Below are 22,025 nucleotides of genomic sequence, written 5' to 3' on the forward strand. Positions count from 1 at the left end.
TTTGTTTTGTAAATGCTACTATTATGTAACTATAATAACCATCAAGTGCACAATTGAAATGTCGTAACTAAGGAGTTAATATTGACTTTCTAAAATCCATAAATGTTCGAAAAATGCAACGGAATCTTAAATAAAATAGCACCTACCTCCAAAACTTCAAATTGATGAGATATAATATTCGAATTTTAAGCGTACAAGTAACGAAATATTCTTTCCAATGAAAGTTTTCATTCGTATGACGTCGTGTTTTGCCATGACGTAAAGTCGCCAAATCATTCATGAAAGTTGGCGGAATTTTATTTGAATTTTAAATTTATACATTTTCGTAGCTTTAGTGTATTTATTTTATTTCTTTTTTTTATCATATATGCACTGAAATAGACACAACTGTTATGTATTTGAGACAATATCTGAAAAAGTCTAGTTTTTGGCAATAAGAAAAAACCAAAAAAAAATCTTTAGACCCGGTATTTTAATAGCACAAATCGAAGAACACACATTGGTGATCTAGGAACTGTTGTCTGTAATTCAAATACTTGTTTAATAAGGAAGCAATGGCAATTTAAAACATGGTACAAAAAAAATCCAGTTCTTTCCTGTTACCAAAGTGAATCAATTTTAAAAAGTTTCTAATGGGAATAAGGAATAAGTTTAAGACACTATTTGTTGTTTACTAGTATATCCTGCAATAGTTTATCAAATACCAATTATTGATTTTAGCATTTGCAATACAAAAGGTTTAGAAATATACTTTAAATATAGTCAGATATGTCGGTAACATGAAAGAATCTTGAGTAACAGGACAACGGTAACAGGACAGAGTTGGTAACAGAAAGGATTTTTCTGCTTTATTTTAAAGTTTAAGAAAAATAAATCATTTTAGATTGGTCACAATTGGAAGATAACAGCAAACAATGTCATTTATCCTTTGAAACTGTATTTGCAAGATGAAAAATCTGCCCAGGTAATGAAAAATTCTAAAATAAATTCCTTTCTGTTACTATCTACTAAACTAGAATTGCACAATGTTCTCTGCTGTTATCAAAAGCAAAAAACCTATTTTTTTATTCAATATACTGTATATTATTTTGAAATTTATTTGATATGGGGGTGATAACTTATATTAAATGAAATGGTTGGCATATAGTAGATTAACTGTTCGATTCTTCAGTGCAATTGTCTTGAACATCCTTCCTGTTACTGATGATGGTTATGCTGTTACTTTTGATCAGGTAACATGACAGAACGTAACAGAAAGGAATTACGCGATAGTTTTTGTCCTTTTTATCACATTAAATGTAAGTGTATTTCCTGTGACATATAACTTTTAAAAAGATGATATAAAAACACACCTAATGTTGTGGTGCACACTTAAAAATATTCTCAGAAAGTGTAAAAAAAGGCTATAACAGGATAGAACACCAATAAGTATTTTTCTATAAATTCTTACCTTGGATGGGCTTGAATTTTCAAACCTGGCCGCCTTTCCAACTATTTCTTTGTACTAATACATTCAGGGAATGATGCTCTTCACAATACATAATGGGAAAATAACTTTTGGTCTTGTAAACGTTTCCACAGGTAAAAAAAACCCAGTGGTAACAGGAGGGAAATCACCCCTGGGGACAAATTTTTTTCTCTTAAAATTTGCAAAATTTTATTACATGCTATAGTTATAATATAAAAAGACAAATTAGGGGCAAGTTTATTAAATAATATATCATATATGTGAGAATCGGACGCCTGTTTAGTTAATTTGGATATTATTTGAATGATTTAGTTTTCAAAAAAACACAGGGGACAACATGATTTTAGGGGGGGTTGAACATTTAAATTACAATATTTTATTGGAAGAAATATAAGAATGAGTGTTTAATTGGCAGGCCATGGTGCATTATATAATCTAGTTTATACTCAAACTTAAAATTTTCAAAAAAGATGGTTGAATAAAAAAATAATTGCTGGTGAAGTGCAGGACATGGAAATTAGACTTTTTCAGATATTGTCTCATTTGTTTTTTAATAAAACTGAGAACGGAAATGGGGAATGTGTCAAATCTCTATTTGCCGAAAATCCCGGATTCCCTGCAAGCTTGTGTATCGCGCATGAATAGATTACGAAAGTAGTTTCGGAAACATGGTTAATCGAAGTGTAAACTTAGAGAAAAATTTTAATTGACCAATCCAATTCAAGTATTTATCGATATGCAAATCATATAAGAATTATATTTATATATTATAACGTTACATTCACGTTCCGTGCAAAAATCGTTCAATTTGGACGTGGTAACATTTACGGGAGACACGGACAACTTGATGGAAATTGATTAAAAATATGGCGTGTTCTTAACCTTGAAGGCTTAACCAAATCTTTAAAAAAAATCACATTTCAGTAATAACATTTGTTTGCATAGTTCATTTGTCTGTCACAAATCTAAAATACCCTAAATTATCATCGTACTCAAAAATCTTGAACAATGGCTATATGGTAACATTTACGGGAGACACGGAAAATACTGAAAAAAAAATGGGAGAAGCTATGTTAAAAATAAAAATAGTTTTGTAAAATTCAATAAACCACAGTTTTATGTAGAGGTGGCGAACCTTTTCTATTATTTATATAAAAATATTATAATATTGAAGTGTTAGCTTTCATTCTTGTGTACTCGAATTTTCAAATCTTAAAGCTATATGGAATTTCGAAAATGGCTGCTTGATTGCGAACTGACAGGATATTTATCGTGACCGTTTAACAAAATAAATATGATTATATCATATCTCATCTGTACAAATTTTATCGAAATCCATTCAGTAGTTAGTATTTTTTCTTCGTTTATATTTTGATGGTTGGCGCTTGTTGTTACGTCTTACACGGCAAATACGACAAATTATGAACACAAAATCATTGTATTAATCGTATAATGAGACATAACATTAAATTTATTAAAATTAGGTTTTATTTAATTTCGATTCAAATGAAAAATCAAGACAAGTTACTATTCAATAATGCGTAGATTTGATTTGTTTTTGTCATACTTATGCATCAAGAAATGGTCAAACGAAACATAAACCGAATACCGTACAATAGCAAAGACAAAAATAGAAGTCATATCAAAATTCTCTGTTTTTATGTTTTTATAGAATCAATTGATAATTTCGTATGGTATAGTTTAATTTAGCCCAGTAGTTTCAGAGGAGAAGATTTTTGTACAAGATAACAAAAAATTATGAAAAATTGTGAAAAATTTACCTTAAATAACTCTTTTTTGGGTCAAATGATAATTTTGGTCATGCTCACTTTTTTGTAGAGCTTACATTGATGAACAATTTTTGCTGTTTACAGTTTTTATATATGTCATAATATTCAAGATATTAACCGAAAACTGCTAAATGTACTTAAAATTACCAATTCAGAGGCTGCAACCCAACAACGGATTGTCTGATGCGTCTGAAAATTTCAGATATAGATCTGGACTTGATGAACAATTTTACCCGGTCAGATTTGATCTAAAGGCTTTAAGTTCAGACATATATCCCAAACATGCATGTTACCCCCATGTTCTATTTTTATATATGGCAGCCATCTTGTATGATTGACGGAATCATCGGATACATTTTTTTAACAAGATACCCTAAGGATGATTTAGGCCAAGTTTGGTTTAATTTGGCCCAGTAGTTTCAGAGAAGAAGATCTTTGTAAAAGTTAACTGACGACGACGACGACGAAGACGACGGACGACGGAAGTGAATAGAAAAGCTTACTTGGCCCTTTTGGCCTGGTGAGCTGAAAACATAATAGAATTACGAATTGAGGGTAACACGAATGTATCGACACCACAAAAAGTGACGTCACATGTTATTTTCTAAAAATTTAATATAAAAACCGAGTTTAGGTTTGTTATTATGTTATTTGATATATTTTATAACAATTGCAAGTGTTATTAAAAGTGGGTTTTCTTTTAATTCAGACTATAAACAAGTAAATTCTTTGCAGACAGTTTCTTTAAACTTAAATCCTATAAATGAACTCAAAAGAGTTACGTTAACGTTATGCTAATAAGATATTTTACAAAACCAGAAATCAAGATAGGATATTTTTGATATATCAATTGAAGAGTAATACATCATAGTGAATTATAAATCTTTATTCTAGTGTAATCTAAAATCAATTGTATATATATATATATACACATTATAAACATAGTATAAAACAGATATTTTCAAAACTAATACGAAATATGATATAAAATAATAAAAGCTACTCAATAATTTCGTAATTTACAGTAGTTAATATTGTTACAATAAATTAGTATTCAATCGTTAAGTATACACAGATGTCTCTTAAAATATTATCAAAATGTAAACTTTTTGTTTTTTTCTAAATTGTGTAAATTTGAATACAAAATGAAATTGAACACTAATAATTTCTTAATTACACAGTGCACGGTGTTGAATTTCTCTTTGATCATTATTTCACCTCCCCGTTGAATTAGAAAATTGTAAAAAAAAAAAAAAGTCCAATTTTTTTTCTTATTATCTAGGATTTGGAAATAGATTTTAATTGATGAATTTCTTTTAATTTATGTAATTCATTGGGTTCGGGGATCTGATGCATGTATGAATGCCAAATTGTTTAAAATTAAACATTATGTTACAACTAAGAAACAGCGACAGAGTATTGAGAACAGTAGACAATTTTATTTGCACAAACACAATTACCATTATCTCAAAGCCCAATAATACACAATGATAAACAATATGATATTCAATTTATATATAAGATGGTTTCAACAATAAATATAGGTAAGACAGACATTGCATCAATGATTTAATAAAATATGCAGGTATTAATCTTAGTGTCAGTGATACAAATAAGCTTTACTAGCAGATAATTTTATCAAAAATCTGTGAGCTAGATTTAATTAAAGAGTGTTTTATAAAAATACCCTGGCTTGCTATGATTAATACTGAAAATCCCATCTGTTCAAATTGCAACTCAGAACCCATTTGCCCCTGAAACGCCTAAAAGCCATAAACCCGAAAGCTAGATGTATAAATACAGAGCCAGGTCAAGAGTCATACGACCAAAAGGAATATAATAGTACAAATACAAATACAGGGAGATATGTAAAGTAAATAAAATGATACGCCACTTCATCACCTAAAATCTGTTACTCAATACCAACTTTTTGAGATAAAGGACGAGACGTTCTTTGATAAAACCCTAGCTCATTATTTTTTGCAAAGACACCAAAATATGTGAAACACCAAGTTTTGTGGTGAATTCCGGGTTCCTAAGGTATATCCTAAATTGTACATGTGTCATCTTTCTACATAACAATTGTCAACCTATGTCTAAAGTCTTGTAAGGATATACTAACATTCTGAAAAACAAGTAAGGCTAAAAAATCAGAATTTTTAATGCAAACTCATGGACAAGTGAATTTGGGCTCAAAATGGTCTACATATATTTCTGTTTCAATAAAAGATTCATCTTTGTTGGTTAGTTTAAGGAAACAATGACATCCAAAGCATTTTTTTGTCAGAGAAGGGCTATTTTTATATACGTTCTAAATATGAGTGGGTGAATTGGTGGTCTGACACTTTAAAATATCAGTTAATCCGTAAACATAGCTCTATTTATACATTACACAAAATCAAAACGTGTTTGTTTGTCTCCTCATTGAACGTATAAAAAAATAATAGTTTTCCTATCAGACTAAATCGATATTTACATAACTATTTAGTCTGCAAAGGAGTTCATAATCACAACGTCATGAACTCTGTTTTCATGACACTGAGCAATGAAATTAAAGCTTACTTTATACATCAATGAAATTGTCTTCTGATATAGTTGAATCCCCTGGTTACTGCTACTATTTAGATTCCACAGTTAGGCATTATTGAATGGACATTAAATTTTGAAATGCGCGTATACCGTTCATGTTATAACTACCACTTGGTCGATACTTCAGTTAATGGATTGTGTGTTCATGAGGGTATCACCAGTCAAATTGTTAGTACTTGGGTACTGACATGAAAATATGGTTATTCATCTATATAACTTTGCTGTTATAGAATATCAAAATCATTTTAGATTAAAAATTGTTCTCACGTATGCCTAGCTCTGATTCTTTGTTATGGTTTATAGACTTACTTTTGGTCCTTTTGATTTTTTAACACTTCAACGTTAAGGTTTTTGCGTCTAGCATCATTAAATAGAGACGTTTATTTTCGAAATGTGCATCTAGTACAATATAATTGGTACCACTAATTTCATAAAATTTCAATCTACATATTTGCCTGATCCAAATCCAATTTTTTTGTTCCATGGCCTTGGTGGAATATTGCCACTTGCGGGTGATTGACTTCTTTCAGGCACAACTTTAATTATTTGTCTTGGTGTCCTCGCTAAAACAGTATTTTCGTTACGGTCAGACAGTGTTATCGTCTTTTTTAAACTTTCGGTATTCCTTTCATTGTCATATATCGAAACAGATATTTTTTTCAAAGAAACAAATGGCAAATTGTGCCATGGTATATTGAATTCAATGACATTTTTAATTATTTTTTTTGCAGGTATCACATAGTATTTATCATCATCCCATAACCTAACCTCAATCTTTGATTTTTCTGGGATGTTAGATTCTTCGGTCAAAATGATGACAACACTGTCATACTTTTTTTCTAGCACTGGTGATGTTAAAGACGTAATTCTATATACCTCCAATTCATCCTTTTCGCCCTGTTCTGACGAAGCTTCTACTGTTCGTCTTCCTCTTGAAGTTGAATTTTGTCGTTCATCTGTACTTTTTTCAACTATTTTTTTTATGACAGATATTTCTTTATCTGTGAGCGGACTACAAAATGTCAGCTTTATTTTTACAGAAGAAGGCGAGTTTGTATCAATATTGCCTGATTGAACTATATTTGACATAAGTGTTTGTAGGGCAAATTTCAACGATCGTTCATCTTTTAACACTTCATGTGAGCATTCAAGGTTTAGAATAATACAGCTTTGTTCAGCTGATACGATAATAAATTTTTCTTGCTTGTCATCTGTCATATTTGTTTTCATTATGTTTTCGACAACTAATTTTTCATCTATATTGTCGTCATCGATTCGACAAACTGCATCAATCGACCTCCCCGTAAGTCCATTTTCGTCATCATGTTTAGATAAAGGCTTTAATTCAGCATACAGATGAAACTCTGATGTATGGTCGTCAATGCGCTGAAGGTATACTCCTAGTTTATCTACCTTATTAGCAAGAATCATCTGTCCTCTTTTCAAAGCTGTTACTTCATCTTCTATACATATTCTAACTGTATCGATACTTGAAACGATTCTTTTTTCTGTTTCCTTTACGCATTCATTTGTTGCACAATTTTGATTTACAAATGTACATATTTCCTCAAGCATCTTTTCTTCCCGTTCCACTTTCTCTCTTAGTATTTCAATATCGTTATTGTCAAATTCTACTTTCTTAACCATATCAATTTGGTCATTAAGCAGATTCCTCGATGGCATATCAGTCAATACCAAAGACGCTTCGCTCACCTTCGTCCACATATTTTCGAGTTCAGTAGAATTAAAACAATTCGTTTTCCATGCGTGGCATATTGAGTTTCTAATGGTAAAAATTTCAAAGAAAGCAGATAGCTCTTGTGGAGATAGAGAAGCGAAATGTTCAATAATAAATGACAAAACGGTTAGATCTAAGCTATCAACTTTTAAGCTTGAATTGGTTACAAAACGATGAAGACAATATTGGGAAATTCGATTATTTCTATATATAGCATGTCCCTTTTGTTGATTTCCGTTATCCTTATAGAATACTTTGAATAACCATCCTTTCAATTTTTTCGATTTATTCAAATTACAGCCAGTCGGTAGACATTCACAACATGATAATGTACCCTGCCACTGATGGAATAGATAATGTTTTTCAACGATTAGGAACTTAAGAATGCAACCTCCGTATATAGGTCGACTTAGTATTCTTGAATTCACCACTTTTCTTAAAACTTCTGTAGATATGTCCATTGACAATTTCATCAACTGAAGAAACTTTCTGCTCTCTGTATTGTTTATTCTTCTCTTGTAAGACCAGCGCAAAGTGGTCCAGCGGTTCTTGGACCATACAAGAAAAAATAAACTAACACCTAGTGTCACTGTTAATGCTAAAGTAGTTTTCATTTTTGCAAACGGTCCCGTCAGAATGCTAACTAGGGGCATCGTTGTGAAATAACGTCAGAATATGTATCCTGGATTACTCTGCTTGGTCATTCGTTTGTTCAATGTCAATTACATCTGTAAAAAAAGTATTTGTTTTTTAATTTGCAGAATAAACACCATGAATACATAAGGGGGACCTAATTGTTCATAAAACAGAAAGTAAGGTTCTATGAAATTACAAAAGCTAAAATTAACTTGAAACTTTCCAACTACCCAGCTGCTGCTCAACTACATTAATATGCAATGATTGATTAATAAATAAAGTTTTCTTGTAAATAAACTCATCATGGATATCAGGACTTGATTTTATATATACTCCAGACGCGCGTTTCGTCTACAAAAGACTCATCAGTGACGCTCGAATCCAAAAAAGTTAAAAACGCCAAATAAAATACGAAGTTGAAGAGCATTGAGGACCAAAATTCCTAAAAGTTTTTGCCAAATACAGCTTAGGGCAATTGTACAGTTGGAAAAGATTTTTCAGTGTTTTATTATAATAAAATGTACTTACATTATCAATCCCAACAATTTATTCCTCATTCGAACTTTCTTAAGAGAAGTGTCTCATATAAAATATGGGAATGATTGATTTGATGAGAATGAGTTACGTCACATTATTACTTTACATTATATATACCTGTACATTCACGAAAACTCAACTTGGCAAAGAGAGAAAAACACACTGACATACTAACATGTGGTAAGGCTTCATATGGTATTACTCTTATACTTTTATAATAATAGCAGACTTATATAACTATTTTCTATGGTGGCCGGTTAAGGCCATTTTGCGTTTTTGCATTTTCGCCTTTCATATTCTATAGGCAGTAGCGTAGCGGGGCTATTTTCAAGTGTACGCCCAAACCTCGGCGATGGGGTTGAGGGCCCCAATCGGGTCCAGGCAAAAGCATCTACTGGTAGTGGGTTCGAGTTGGCGAAGCCCCCCTGAAGCTAACGAGTTATGGAGAATGAGACACCATTTCTGTCATTAAAAACCCACCATTCAATAGCAACATACTTTGAGTCTATTCTGTTTATCTCTTATATTTAATGTATTAATTGTGTTGCTTTGGGATCTAATGGTAATTGGTTTAAGAGAAAATGTCAAAATCAGTTACTTTAAAATATGTATAAAAGGAGCAGCACTCGATCAAATTAAACCTCTTGTTTGTGCAAATTTCGTTATGGACATGAAGTAATTAATTTTCATAGATGTTCAGGTGTATTATGAAAATAGTTGAATAAAAAATACTTTCACAATTTTACCTCAGACATCAATCATAAAAAAGCTTCTGCCAAAGATTCATAAAGTTCGAAGAAGGTTTGACAACGTAGTTGATGTGTAATAAATTTTCACCCTAGACTATTTACTTGTTAAATTCAAATAGAAATCCTTTTATCAGTAAAATACGGAATTAAAAAAAATATTATTTCATCATTATGCTCTGGATACTATATGTCTTTTGATCACAAAAAGCTTCTGTCCAGCTTTCGTGAATTTTCCTGAAGGTTTGACAAAGTTATTGATATTTAAAAAAAAATCCTTAACCAAAAATGTACTAAAAGCAAATGGTGACGACGCAAACGAATTCTATGATCTCTGTTTCGATCGTTTATGCGACATAAATTTCGCAGGCTCGATAAAAATACAAACCCCATATCGAATCTCAGCAGATAATGAAATGTTTTAAACAAAAAGAAAGTAAGTGGACTTCACAGAAAATTCAGACTTTTATAGAAAATGAACAAGTTATATATGACACGGTACTATTTGATTGACTTTTATTCGCAATTAAAAGCTACTGAAGAAAATTTACAAGGCTGGTGTGCTTTTAAGCAGTTCTTTTTAATTTAATTAGATTAAAAAAAAAAGATATCACGAAAATTCAAGTGTACGCCCGGGCGTTTTGACGTAAACGTAGCTACGCGCCTGATAGGACGAAAACGCGAAAACGCGACATTGCAAAGTCGAAAACGCGACAACATGAAGTCGAAAACGCGAAAACGCGAAAACGAAAAAGCGAAATATTTGTTCTTATCAATTTCTCGTTTTCGACTTCGCGTTTTCGCGTTTTCGACTTTGCGTTTTCGCGTCTTCGCGTTTTCGTGTTTTTCGTGTTTTCGCCTTTTCGTCTTCTCACGATATACATGTTAAATATTATAACATGACATTTTAAATATGATTGAAGACAATACTACAAAGTATAAGTCATTCAAATGATTGTCATATACATTTTATATCTGTGACGTACTTTAAATATTTTCATAAATTAGACAATTCCTTTACATTCTTTGTTGACTGAACAAATTTAAAAACAGATGCATTTGTATAAAATGCGTTAGCATATACACTTTGCTCGAAATCATATCTTTGACATTGAAAAAGATATTTGTTAATTGACCGGATTTAGTTTCACAATTTATTTTGTTCAATGTGTTGACGTCTTTTCTATTATACTCATGTGTTATGGTAAAGAAAATTAATCACCGCCTTCATTTATTAGATTTGATTTTGTTCAACGTAATCTGTACGATGTTTTACGTTTGAAGTTAGATCAAAACAAACCAAACATAGCTATATAATAGTTAATTGCTACCTTACTTTGCTATTTATAAGTATTGAAATGTTCATTGCTATTTAATGTAATATCAGTTTTTAGTTCAAATATAATCTTAAATCAATCCTAATTATATCTTATTCATTCAAATGTGACGTATTTTTTTGTCATTTTGTACAAGTTCTAATATGACATCACTTGGCGATGGGGTTTAAACTTATTCGGATGTATTGCATTTTGTCGGGTTATGTAATATATTTCGTTGTTTCCTGTAATTAGCTAACACTTCAGTTTTATCATGTACATCTTTTGTATAGTCATTTTATAAAATTTACTGTTTGCAAAAGTATAAATTATTCTAAATAATAGGGATGTTCTGGTACCTAAGAGAAAACCCTGGCCGTTTTTGGCACGGCTTTTTTGAACTTTTGGTCCTCGATGCTGCTCAACTTTGTACTTGCTTCGACTTTCAAACTTTGTTGCTCTGGGCGTCACTGGTGAGTTGTTTGGACAAAATGCACTTCTGGCGTATTAAAATTTTTAAACTTGTTGCCTTTTGTCAGCTATTTTTCGTGTGTTTCTTTGTCAATTGTGTTCTCCTATTTATTTATATTTTAGTCCTATAATGTTGTGTTGTCATTTTAATGTTATATTTCACATGGCCATAAAAGAGGGAGGTTTGGCATGCCACAAAACCAGGTTAAACCCCTCATTTTTTCCTTTAAAAATGTCCTGTACCAAGTCAGGAATATGGCCATTGTTATATTATAGTTTGTTTCTGTGTATGCTACAGTTTAACGTTGTGTTTCCGTTGTGTCGTTTGTATTCTCTTATTTTTGAGTGTGAATTCACATTACTATAAGACGTGTCATGGTACTTATCTATCCCAAATTCATGTATTTGGTTTTGATGTTCTATTTGTAATTCTCATAGGATATTGTCTAATGCTTAGTCCGTTTCTCTCTCTCTCTCTGTATGTGTGTGTGTGTGTGTTACATTTTAATGTTGTATCGTTGTTCTCCTCTTATATTTAATGCGTTTCCGTCAGTTTTAATTTGTTACCCCGATTTTGTTTTTTGTCCATGGATTTATGAGTTTTGAACAGCGGTATACTACTGTTGTCTTTATCTGACACGTGGAGGATTGTTGTTGTTGTCTACCGCATTCAACAGTTTATCCCTTGTCCCCTTAGTGTCCTGTAGATGAACAAATTTCCATCTTTGAAAATTTGAAATATCAATCAATGCGTTTAGTGATTAGGAAACATATACTACATTTAAATGAATTTTCAATAAATCCTGGTTACTTTTCGTTTAAATCAAAAGAACTTGCGAGAGGTTTAATATATCTTTGCTAGGATCAACCTACGACAGTTTTGAGGCGAGGTCTTGGATAGTCCTCAGAGGATCATAAGACATGTCATAAGATATTCTAGTATCTTACGACAGGTCTTATGATAGCTTCGCGAAATCGTTCCAAGTTTTATTTGACAAAAATCTTATCTCAAACAATGTATTAAATTTTTAACTTTTTCACACCAGCTAATTTAAATATGGAAAATTTTAGATTTACATAGAGAGCATGAAATGAAAGATTGCGTATTTGAAGTAACATAATAATAATGATTAATTTCATTTATTTAAAAATGTTCAAAATATAACTTCCAGCAAATTATATATTCAAAGGCATTTATACAAATGCATCTTTTTTTAAATTTGTTCAGTCAAAAAAGGATGTAAAGGAATTTTTTGATTTATGAAAATATAGTACGTCACAGATATGAAAATATGACAATCATTTGAAAGACTTATACTTTGTAGTCTTGTCTCCAATTATATTTAAAATGTTATGTTATGATAACATGTTTATTGCGAAAAGACGAAAAGGCGAAAAGGCGAAAACCCGAAAACGCAAATTCGCGAAGTCGAAAACAGAAGTCGAAAACGCGAAAACGCGAAGTTGGTAAGAAAAAATATTTCGGATTTTTCGCGTTTTCGACCTCGCCTTTTCACGTTTTCGACTTTGCGTTTCGCGTTTTCGCGTTTCCGCTTATAGAATATGAAAGGCGAAAACGCGAAATGGCCTTGACCGGCACCCATAATTTTCAGATCTAGGATTACAAAATTTGACCCTGATCGAATCCTAAAAACTACAGATCCATGTTTGCTTATAAATTCTTTAAATAAGCATATCTTAATTGCATCAGTGTTAATACAGGAGCATCTCCTTAGCAAGAATGAAATAAAGCTTGCACTATCCTAAACTATACATTTAGCAATATAGATACTGTCTGTTTTTACTAAATTATTCGATTTAAAAAAGTTTGATAACTATGTTGAATGCATCAATCCCATCCCACTTGAAATAAAAGATACAGATAAGATCGCTTTAGATCTTACAAAATCTAGAAATTGGCAATAAGGGTCGGTTAAGAACAACACTTTATGACAAAAGAGATAATTTTAGCTTCCCAATTGTGAACTTTTCATTCTTTATAGCACAGAAGAGCTTATATATAAAGTTTCTTTGATATTCCAAACCTTGTTTTTCCTATCATGATTCCCTTGAAAGAGGATTGCTTCTAACAAGGACGCTATTTAACCAAGATTGTTCTTAGTAGTGGAGTTGAAGTCGCCCCTTCAAAGTTTTAAAATGAGATACAAATGATTTGTATTGTCTCGCCTTTATGTCGCAGTATGCAAGACCTAAGATGTATTATCAAGATGGGGTGGCTTGAGCTTTTTGTGTAAAGTTATGTATTTTAAAAAGTTGAAGAACTGGACGTTTCATACAATTTTCATTGTTGAGTGACTGCTATCTGGACGATCTTCAAACAGGGACCATCTAACATTGACCTCATTTCATGGATCATTGATCAAGGTTGAAGTTACTGGATTATGTAAGTTTCTCAGATACTTATTTCAATAGGTCAACTATATGTTGTGAATAGAAACCATTGTAAGGGGTACATGTTAGTGTGCAGATTTCATCTGACCTTGACATCATTTGCATGGTTTATCGATCAATGTTGAGTATTTGTGTTTTGGTACGTATTTCTAGTACGATAAGCAATCGGTCAACTATATTTGGTGTAAAGAATGATGTACAAAGTCAGGAATATGACAGCTGTTGTCCATTCGATGGATGTGTTTTATAATTTGATTTTGCAATTTGATTAGGGACTTTTCCTTTTGAATTTTCCTCAGAGTTCAGTATTTTTGTGATTTTAATTGTTGCAGATGTTGGTAAAACTAGTATCTTCTGACGTGTGTGACCTACCTAAATAGACTTGTTACTGGGTTTGTACTAACATGTAGATCATGTGTACCTCAGATCATCCACAGTGTTTGGTAGGTGTTGCTTATTCTTTATTTTTCTATGTTGTGGCTTTTTATGTAATACTGTCTGTCTGTTGGACTATTTCTATTTTAGCCATGGCGTTGTTTATTTTTGACGTAAACGTTTGAATGTCCCCCTGGTATCTTTTGATTCTATTTTTTCATCTCATAGAAACACCTCGACTAAAATAATTTGGGCTCGTTTATCTTTTTTTTAAATTTTGACAAAATATTTCCTTTGACCCATTGACAAAAATATAGATATTTAAAAAAAAAAAAAAACTTCAACCACACACTTTATGGGAAATATTTCATTGAATATTTAATTGAGAAGGTTAACATTTCCTTACCAATAAACATGATTAAACGTTCAGATTATGCGGCGTTGTCTCCCTGTAATTGCATGTACCACCTCAAAGCAATAGGTAGACTATATTTGCTGTATGGAATAGTTGTCAGGTGTAATTATTTGTCCAGCAGGTGTCATCTGACCTTGACTTCATTTTCATGGGTCATTGGTCAATGTTGAGTTTTTATTTTCTGGCCTGTTTTTCAATAACTATAAGCATTAGGTCAACTATATTTGGTGTATTGAAAACTTGTAAGGTGTAAGCGTCATTTGGATAGGATTATCAAAATTTGACCTCACTGTTGTAGATCTTTGAAAAAGTTAAGCTTATATACTTGTATTAAAACCTGAATCTTTAAGACTTTCGTAATAAAATATTAAGTCAGTGAAGGCCAAAACTGGTTAGACATTTCATCATGTGTACTTTACTCTGATGTTTGCAAGAATGACAACGAACAAATCATTTCCTTTGCTATATTTTTATTGTTCAGAGATTGCCGGAACATACAGTAGCAGTCAAAACATGTTTTTCAATCATGAAAAAAAATCTAGAATATGAATGGCTGCTTCCTTTTTTTTTCTATTCTATCATTTTATTTTGAACTGCTAATTTGTTCACCTTTTCTGTGCGAATATTATCAATACACCCCCAGCAGCTTCTTTTTTGATCATTGTGCAGCTTCTACAAATTTGAATAAAATTAAGAATTGACGCCAACAATGAATTGTTTTACCATCTTCCTGACATTTCCTTGGCTATAAAATCTTGATCTTGCATTTTTGATACTTCATGTGCAGTTTTAACACTATTGCCACAAGAAGGATCTATATAAAGGAATTATGACCCTGAATTTGTTTAAAAATTCACATGAATATAATATGAAGAAGCTATCAAAATGGCAGCAAACTATGTGTTTATTACATTGATTACTTTCACTGCCATAGAGATCACCTTAAAAGAGAAAGTTAAAATGATCAATATTGATCTTCGGAAGTTTGAATAAATTTACATAGCTATTCTGTGGTTGAAATTCATATGTTGTACTGGTGTTTCTTAGTTGGATTGCTGTCTCATTATTTCAAACATCTAATCTCAAAATACATTCTTACCCCAACTATTTTGATCACTGGTGCTCTGATAGGAATGTCTACAGCGACGTAAAATGTCCAATAACTGGTACACTTACCCGAGATAATTGATTTATATATAGCTATCTGTATATAGATAACTGCGTTAAAAATCTTCCATATTAGGATATTTTAGATAGATTTCAATAAGAAGGTTTTTTTATATCAAATTATTGTGATATTATGCAATTGATGGGCAGTCATTAAAAACTGCAAATGCATTCGAAAATAATATGCAATTTATTTTTACTTCAAATTTAACTTGAGAAATTCTTGCATCATTCATTTACTTTCTTTGTAGAACAATTTTGCAGTTAAAAGTTTCCTTTAATTTATTATAGTTTTTACTTGTCGGGCATATAAACCTGATGACTTTGATAGCTATTTACTCCGCTGGACGATGCCACTGCTGGTGGACGTTTCTACACCGACGGTTAAACCAGCCTAGTAGTCAGCATTTCGGTGTAAACATGAATATCAAATATATGGTCAACTTTATAAATTTACTGTTAACAAAAGTGTTAGTATAATTATCTAAATTTATGAGGATTTTCTTATCTCAGGCATATAATACCCTATCCGTATTTGGCAAAATTTTTGGAATTTTTGGTCATCAATGCTCTTCAACTTTGTACTTGTTTGACTTTCTAACCATTTTGATTTGATTGTCACTGATGAGTCTTATGTGGACGAAACACGCGTCTGGCGTATCAAAAACTATAAGTCTGATAATTTTATATAATTTACTCTACTGGATCGATGCCACTGCTGGTGGAAGTTTCTTCCTCAAGGTTATCACCAGCCTTGTAGTCAGAATTTTGGTGTTGACATGAATATCAATTATATGGTAATTTCAATAAATTTAAATTCATTTCACTTTTATTTTAGGTCTGTTTCAGTAGTTGGTTGCATGTTTCAAAAGTGTTAGTTATTCAAATTTCTGTATTCTTATACCTTAGCCGTAATTGGCACAACTTTTTGCCATTTGGGTCATCGATGCTCCTCAACTTTATACTTGTTTGTCTTATTAACTTTTTTGATCTGAGCGTCGCAGATGAGAATTAGTAGACAAAACGTTTACCTGATGTATCAAATTATAAGCCTGAAAACTGTGATAACCAACTTTTTTTCAATTCTCAACTTAAAATTAGTTTTTCTTCATTGAAACTTTATGATCTTAATAAGTTTCCATATTAATCAAAAAATAGTAGGAGTTTCCTATTTGCTTTTAAAAACTTCTGTAACAAAGAAAAAAATATGATTAATTGATTGATTGATTGATTGATTGGTATTTTCTTAACTTCATTTGGCAAATATTGCATGGATGTCCAGAATGATATTGAGACACAGTCAATATTATGAGTTGTTTTCTATGAGGATTTGCTTTAAGATGAGGAGATATCATTTTTGTGCTTTGTCTGCATAAAATGTAGGTTTTACTGTTCCAAGTTGAGTTTTTTTAGTGATGCATAGCAGAGCCAACAGGAGAAGGATATTTGTAATAGTATAACCATGGTTAGCCTTAGTAGACCATAGATGAAATATACACTTAGGTTTTTCTTATTCATTTCAAAAGCACACAAGTTCTGTTAAATTCAGTATAAAAAAGAGAATATTTTTCTCACAGTTTCACATTGTCAAGTCAGTATCCAAACATGAACATTACATCTTTTTAAGATTTGGGTTTTTCAGAGGATCTAATTTGACACAAAAGCAGATTTTTAGTTCAGAACAGAACGTTTTGTTTATAATTGAAGAAATCCTATACAAATAAATTTGTTAATTGCCAATTGTGACTTCACTTAGTTACAACTGAAATCACACTTCATTTTTTCTCTCATTTAGCTATTAATTCTCTGTCAGAAGGAGCTGTCTTAGAAATTTGAGTATGGTATGAGTATAGATGTCCCTAAGAAAATCTATGGGAAGCACAGTTTGGAGACTTCTTCAATAGAGCACAGATTATGATAGATACATATATAAGTGTGGAGAGTGTATGTATATCAAAATTAATCATTGTTATTAGGCATCTAGCTTTTCCGTATGTACGCCCGTACGTCCCAAAGTTGGTTTCCGTTCTCTACCTTTGTTCGCCTCAACCAAATATTATGAAACTTATACACAATGATAAGTACCACAAAAAACAGATCATGTTTCAAATTGGATGGCGTCACTATAACCGTTCTAGAGTTATGTCCCTTTAAAAACATAAGAATTGCTGAATTTTTCGTTTCCGTTCTCTTACTTTAGTTTAGTTATGAAATTTATACACAATGCATATTACATTAATATACAGATCCAGTTTGAATTTTGGTGGTGTTATTATTACTGTTCTAGAGTTATACCTGCTTTCAAATTGTAAATATGCTGAACCAAATGTTATGAGACTTATGCATACTTATTAGCACAAAACTCAGATCAAATACAAACTTCGGTAGCGTCACTTTTACCGTTCTTCAGTTATGTCCCTTTTAAACTTCCCATTTATTTTATTCTTAGTTTAAAATAAACTTTAAAAAAAGCTGTACATTTCAAAATAGGCAAAAGTTTGTTCTTTTCACAGATAGGACCCATGAATCACATCAAATAGTCTGGATTATATTTGTAAATGTTTTATTAAACAGAAAATAACCACACAAGTTCAAAATAAATATCACTGACATAATAATTTGATTACTTTACATCGCCTCAAAATGCCATAATTAAACACCCTGCATATTTATTTTACTACAATTTTAACATTCCATCCAAATTTTATACATACTTTTTACTGTGGATTCACTGTTAATTGTAGGATGCAAGTATTTCATGAGTTATTGTAGACCACAGTTTAAATATTCAAATATTGTATTGGCTGGTATGCATGCTTTGGTAACACCACAAAATAAAATACTGTGGATTCAGTAATTTTCGTGGGAACCAATATTAGTGGTTTGAAGTAAACATACATATTCGTCGATATATAATTTCGTGGTTCTGGCAAAGTCTGAAGGTACCAGTCTTGTATTACACCTCCAACATGGAGGAAAACAAAATAGTCCATTTTTTTCTGAATTTTTTCTGTTTGATTATAGGTTTATGCTGAATTGAAACATATATATATAGATTTAAAAAAATCTTGCATCTTTTTGGGGATATCAATCCAGGAAAGTGGAAGGATATCATGTTTACTGGAAGTGGTGCGGCCTAGTAAAAACCGCAAACTTCAGGGTTACGTAACTTTTTATTCTTTGTGGCATTACCCACTTTTTTTTTCGATTAAACCACAATTTCACATAAGTACATACATGATATGAACATGAATTTTTTTTTCTATGTAGCATTTTTTATTTTTTTATTTTCAAAGATCAGCTGTTTAGCATGTAAGCCTATGGAGCAGTCAATTACAAGACTGCAACCTGAACACATTCCTTTAGAAAATGTGTAAGATGTTGAACATTTAAATTCATGATTCCCCTGTACCTACGAAATCGACGAAAATTGGTAACCAACGAATATTAATGAAGCCACATATCTAAAAACATAAGGCTTTTTAAGTTTTGCACAATTTATGAAAACTGGTACATGTATCCATGAAACTAATTAAAGGAATCCAAAATATTGTAATTATTAAGAGCCACTATTCATTATCAGTAATTCAGTACATGAGATAGTCTATAATGACATTATATTATATTATTTCAGTAAAATGGTCATTACAGAGTGATGTTATTACCTCATGGTATGGAATGCGCAGGACCTGAACACTCATCATGTAAAATTGAAAGGTTTCTTCATGTTATGTCATAAGATCAAGGTCATTTATGTCAAAGGTCAAGGTCTGTAAAATAGTTATTACAGAGTCGCTTAGTGATGTTATTACCACATGGTATGGATGGAGCAGGACCTGAACACTCATCATGTAAAATAAAGAGATTTCTACAGGTAATGCCATAAGATCAAGGTCATTTATGTCAAAGGTCAAGGTATGTAAAATGGTTATTACAGAGTGAGTAAGTGATGTTACTACCACATGGTATGGATTGAGCAGGACCTGAACACTCGTCCTGTAAAATCTTACGTTTACCTGCAGCAACTTCTACCTTAAAAGATATGTTATCTGGTAAAACATTCTTTCCTGTGATTAGTGATAAGAAATTTAAAGGTGACAAGGTCAAAAAGGTCATTTTCTGTAGCGGTAAACATTTCTATACATTGGATAAGGAGAGAGATTCCAGGAAGTTAGAAGATGTAGCACTTGTTAGAATAGAGGTAACTGTAGACTAAAATAGTCCAAAAGTTATATAGAATTTGTAAGAATCCACAAATAGTTAATTCCACTACTCGATTGAATGATTTTGACGTTTGTGGTTCAACGTATTTTGTAATTCATAATAAAAATATATCACAATGCCATAAAATAGATTAATAGCATACTGACGGGATCTTTTAAAGTACGGAGTCACGTTATAAGAACAAAAGAAATACAAAAAGTCGCATATTCAAAACACACCACCAAAAAATGAAAGACAATACAAACACATTGACGGGATGTATAAGTACCGAGCCACGTTAAACGGATATCACATAAAACAATCCAACAGTGAAAGTAATATTAATAATAGAACAAAGACAAATGAAAGAACAATAAAACACGTTGATAAGATGATAAACAACATCAGTACGCAGAATCTATACATCAAGACCATCATGTATTATTTGTGAAGTTGATACGGTATATTTATCTACAAGGTGTTGGTACCTTCCGATGATATTTAAAAAAAAAAGGACGAGACGTTCTTTGACATACCCCTGATTCATAAACTTTCTACTCAGACACTGATGACGTTAAACGTTCAAATTCATGTATTTGGTTTTGATGTTATATTTGTTATTCTCATAGGATTTTGTTTAATGCTTAGTCCGTTTCTGTGTGTATGTGTTACATTTTAATGTTGTGTCGTTGTTTTGCTCTTATATTTAATGTGTTTTCCTCAGTTTTAGTTTATTACCTCGATTTTGTTTTTTGTCCATGGATTTTTGAGTTTTAAACAGAGGTATACTACTGTTGCCTTTATTTAACAAAGTACCCTAATGCTTCAGGTATGTAATAATAATTACAATTTATATAGCAAGGACTATTCACCTGTCATTTTCAAAAAAGTAAACATTCTTGAAAATTAAGTATGAGGGTAGAAATATCTCATTGTTGAAGGCCTTATGGTTGCCTATTAGTGCTTACATTCACTTTATTTGAACTTTGGTTGATAATTGTCTCATTAAAAATCATACCACATCCACCTATTTTTATACCATTTATGACCTTGAGTATTATTATAGCCAACTGATGGATTGATTAATGGTTGATTTACACCACAGGAGCATGGAAGGTTATATCTTGAAAAGCTAACAGTTAGAAGAATAATCCACAGTATGCCAAGTTTAATATTTTATATACCAGAATATTTGTTATTACATTTCAGATTTCCTTTGGAGTCAGGAAGAACACAGGAATATGGGAGCATGGACATTTGTCTCTCCTAGGTTTAATAATTTAGTTGGATGCACGGTATGGTTTTAAAATTTATCTTTTTATACTGTATGTCGTTTATAAAAAAAAGATTTCTTTCAATTGAATAGATTTTTTGATAATATACCAGTATTTAAAAAAAAATTAAAAATATATTGTATTTAAAACTTAATTTGCTTGTTTGAATTTTTTTATACAAAATAATAATTTCAGTTTTTATTCACATTTTCTTTACATCATAAGCTTTGCATGAATGATTCTTAGAAAAACATACACAAAAACTTCTTCGCTAGCCAATGGTTACGATCCACTCCCGTTCTCTTCACCCTTGGCGAATTGAGAAAAAATTTCGAAGACACAAGGTAAGGATTTTTATTGGCTGCAGTTGAAACTCGCTGCATCCAATCAAAAACGCCTATAGCATGATCACGTGTAAATGTAGAAAGTTTTTGTTAACAATTGCCACGTGTTTATTGTACAACAAGTTTTTACATTCTATAAACATACCACTATATTTTGAATGTTTTTCATAAATTAGTAGAAGTTCCTGTGTATGTTTCATGCAAAAATGCATGAATGTTGACGTATATTTCCGTTTCCAGCTTTATCAAGTGTGTAGAATCTTGACGCTACCGTGTTTTTGTCTCCAAATTGAAGAGTTCAAGTGCTACCATTAGTCAAGAATAATGTATTTAGAATGGCGTGACTTTAATCTTCCAATAGATGGCGCAACATTGTTTTCACAAATGTTGGCTTAATCTGCCAAGGGCGAAGAGAACAGGAGTGGATTGTAACCCTTGGGAAGCAAAGATGGCACAAAATATACAATAAGCAAAATGGGCCAAACAAAATAACTTCAGAAATGTCGTAATGTTGTTCTAGAATATTAACAATAGTTAATTATTA

General features: G+C 31.5%; 1 protein-coding gene across 1 annotated transcript in view; it reads left to right on the forward strand.

Annotated features, from left to right (window-relative positions):
- The window catches only part of LOC143066692 (2-oxoadipate dehydrogenase complex component E1-like), a 65,386-nt gene extending 44,225 nt beyond the window's left edge, over positions 1-21,161 (forward strand). Inside the window, exon 5 of the mRNA XM_076239518.1 lies at positions 21,073-21,161. The gene's annotated coding sequence lies outside the window, so the exon portion shown is untranslated. The remainder of the gene's footprint in view (positions 1-21,072) is intronic.
- The last annotated feature ends 864 nt before the right edge of the window (positions 21,162-22,025 follow it).

This window comes from Mytilus galloprovincialis, chromosome 3, assembly GCF_965363235.1.
Source record: "Mytilus galloprovincialis chromosome 3, xbMytGall1.hap1.1, whole genome shotgun sequence".
Lineage (NCBI taxonomy): Eukaryota > Metazoa > Mollusca > Bivalvia > Mytilida > Mytilidae > Mytilus > Mytilus galloprovincialis.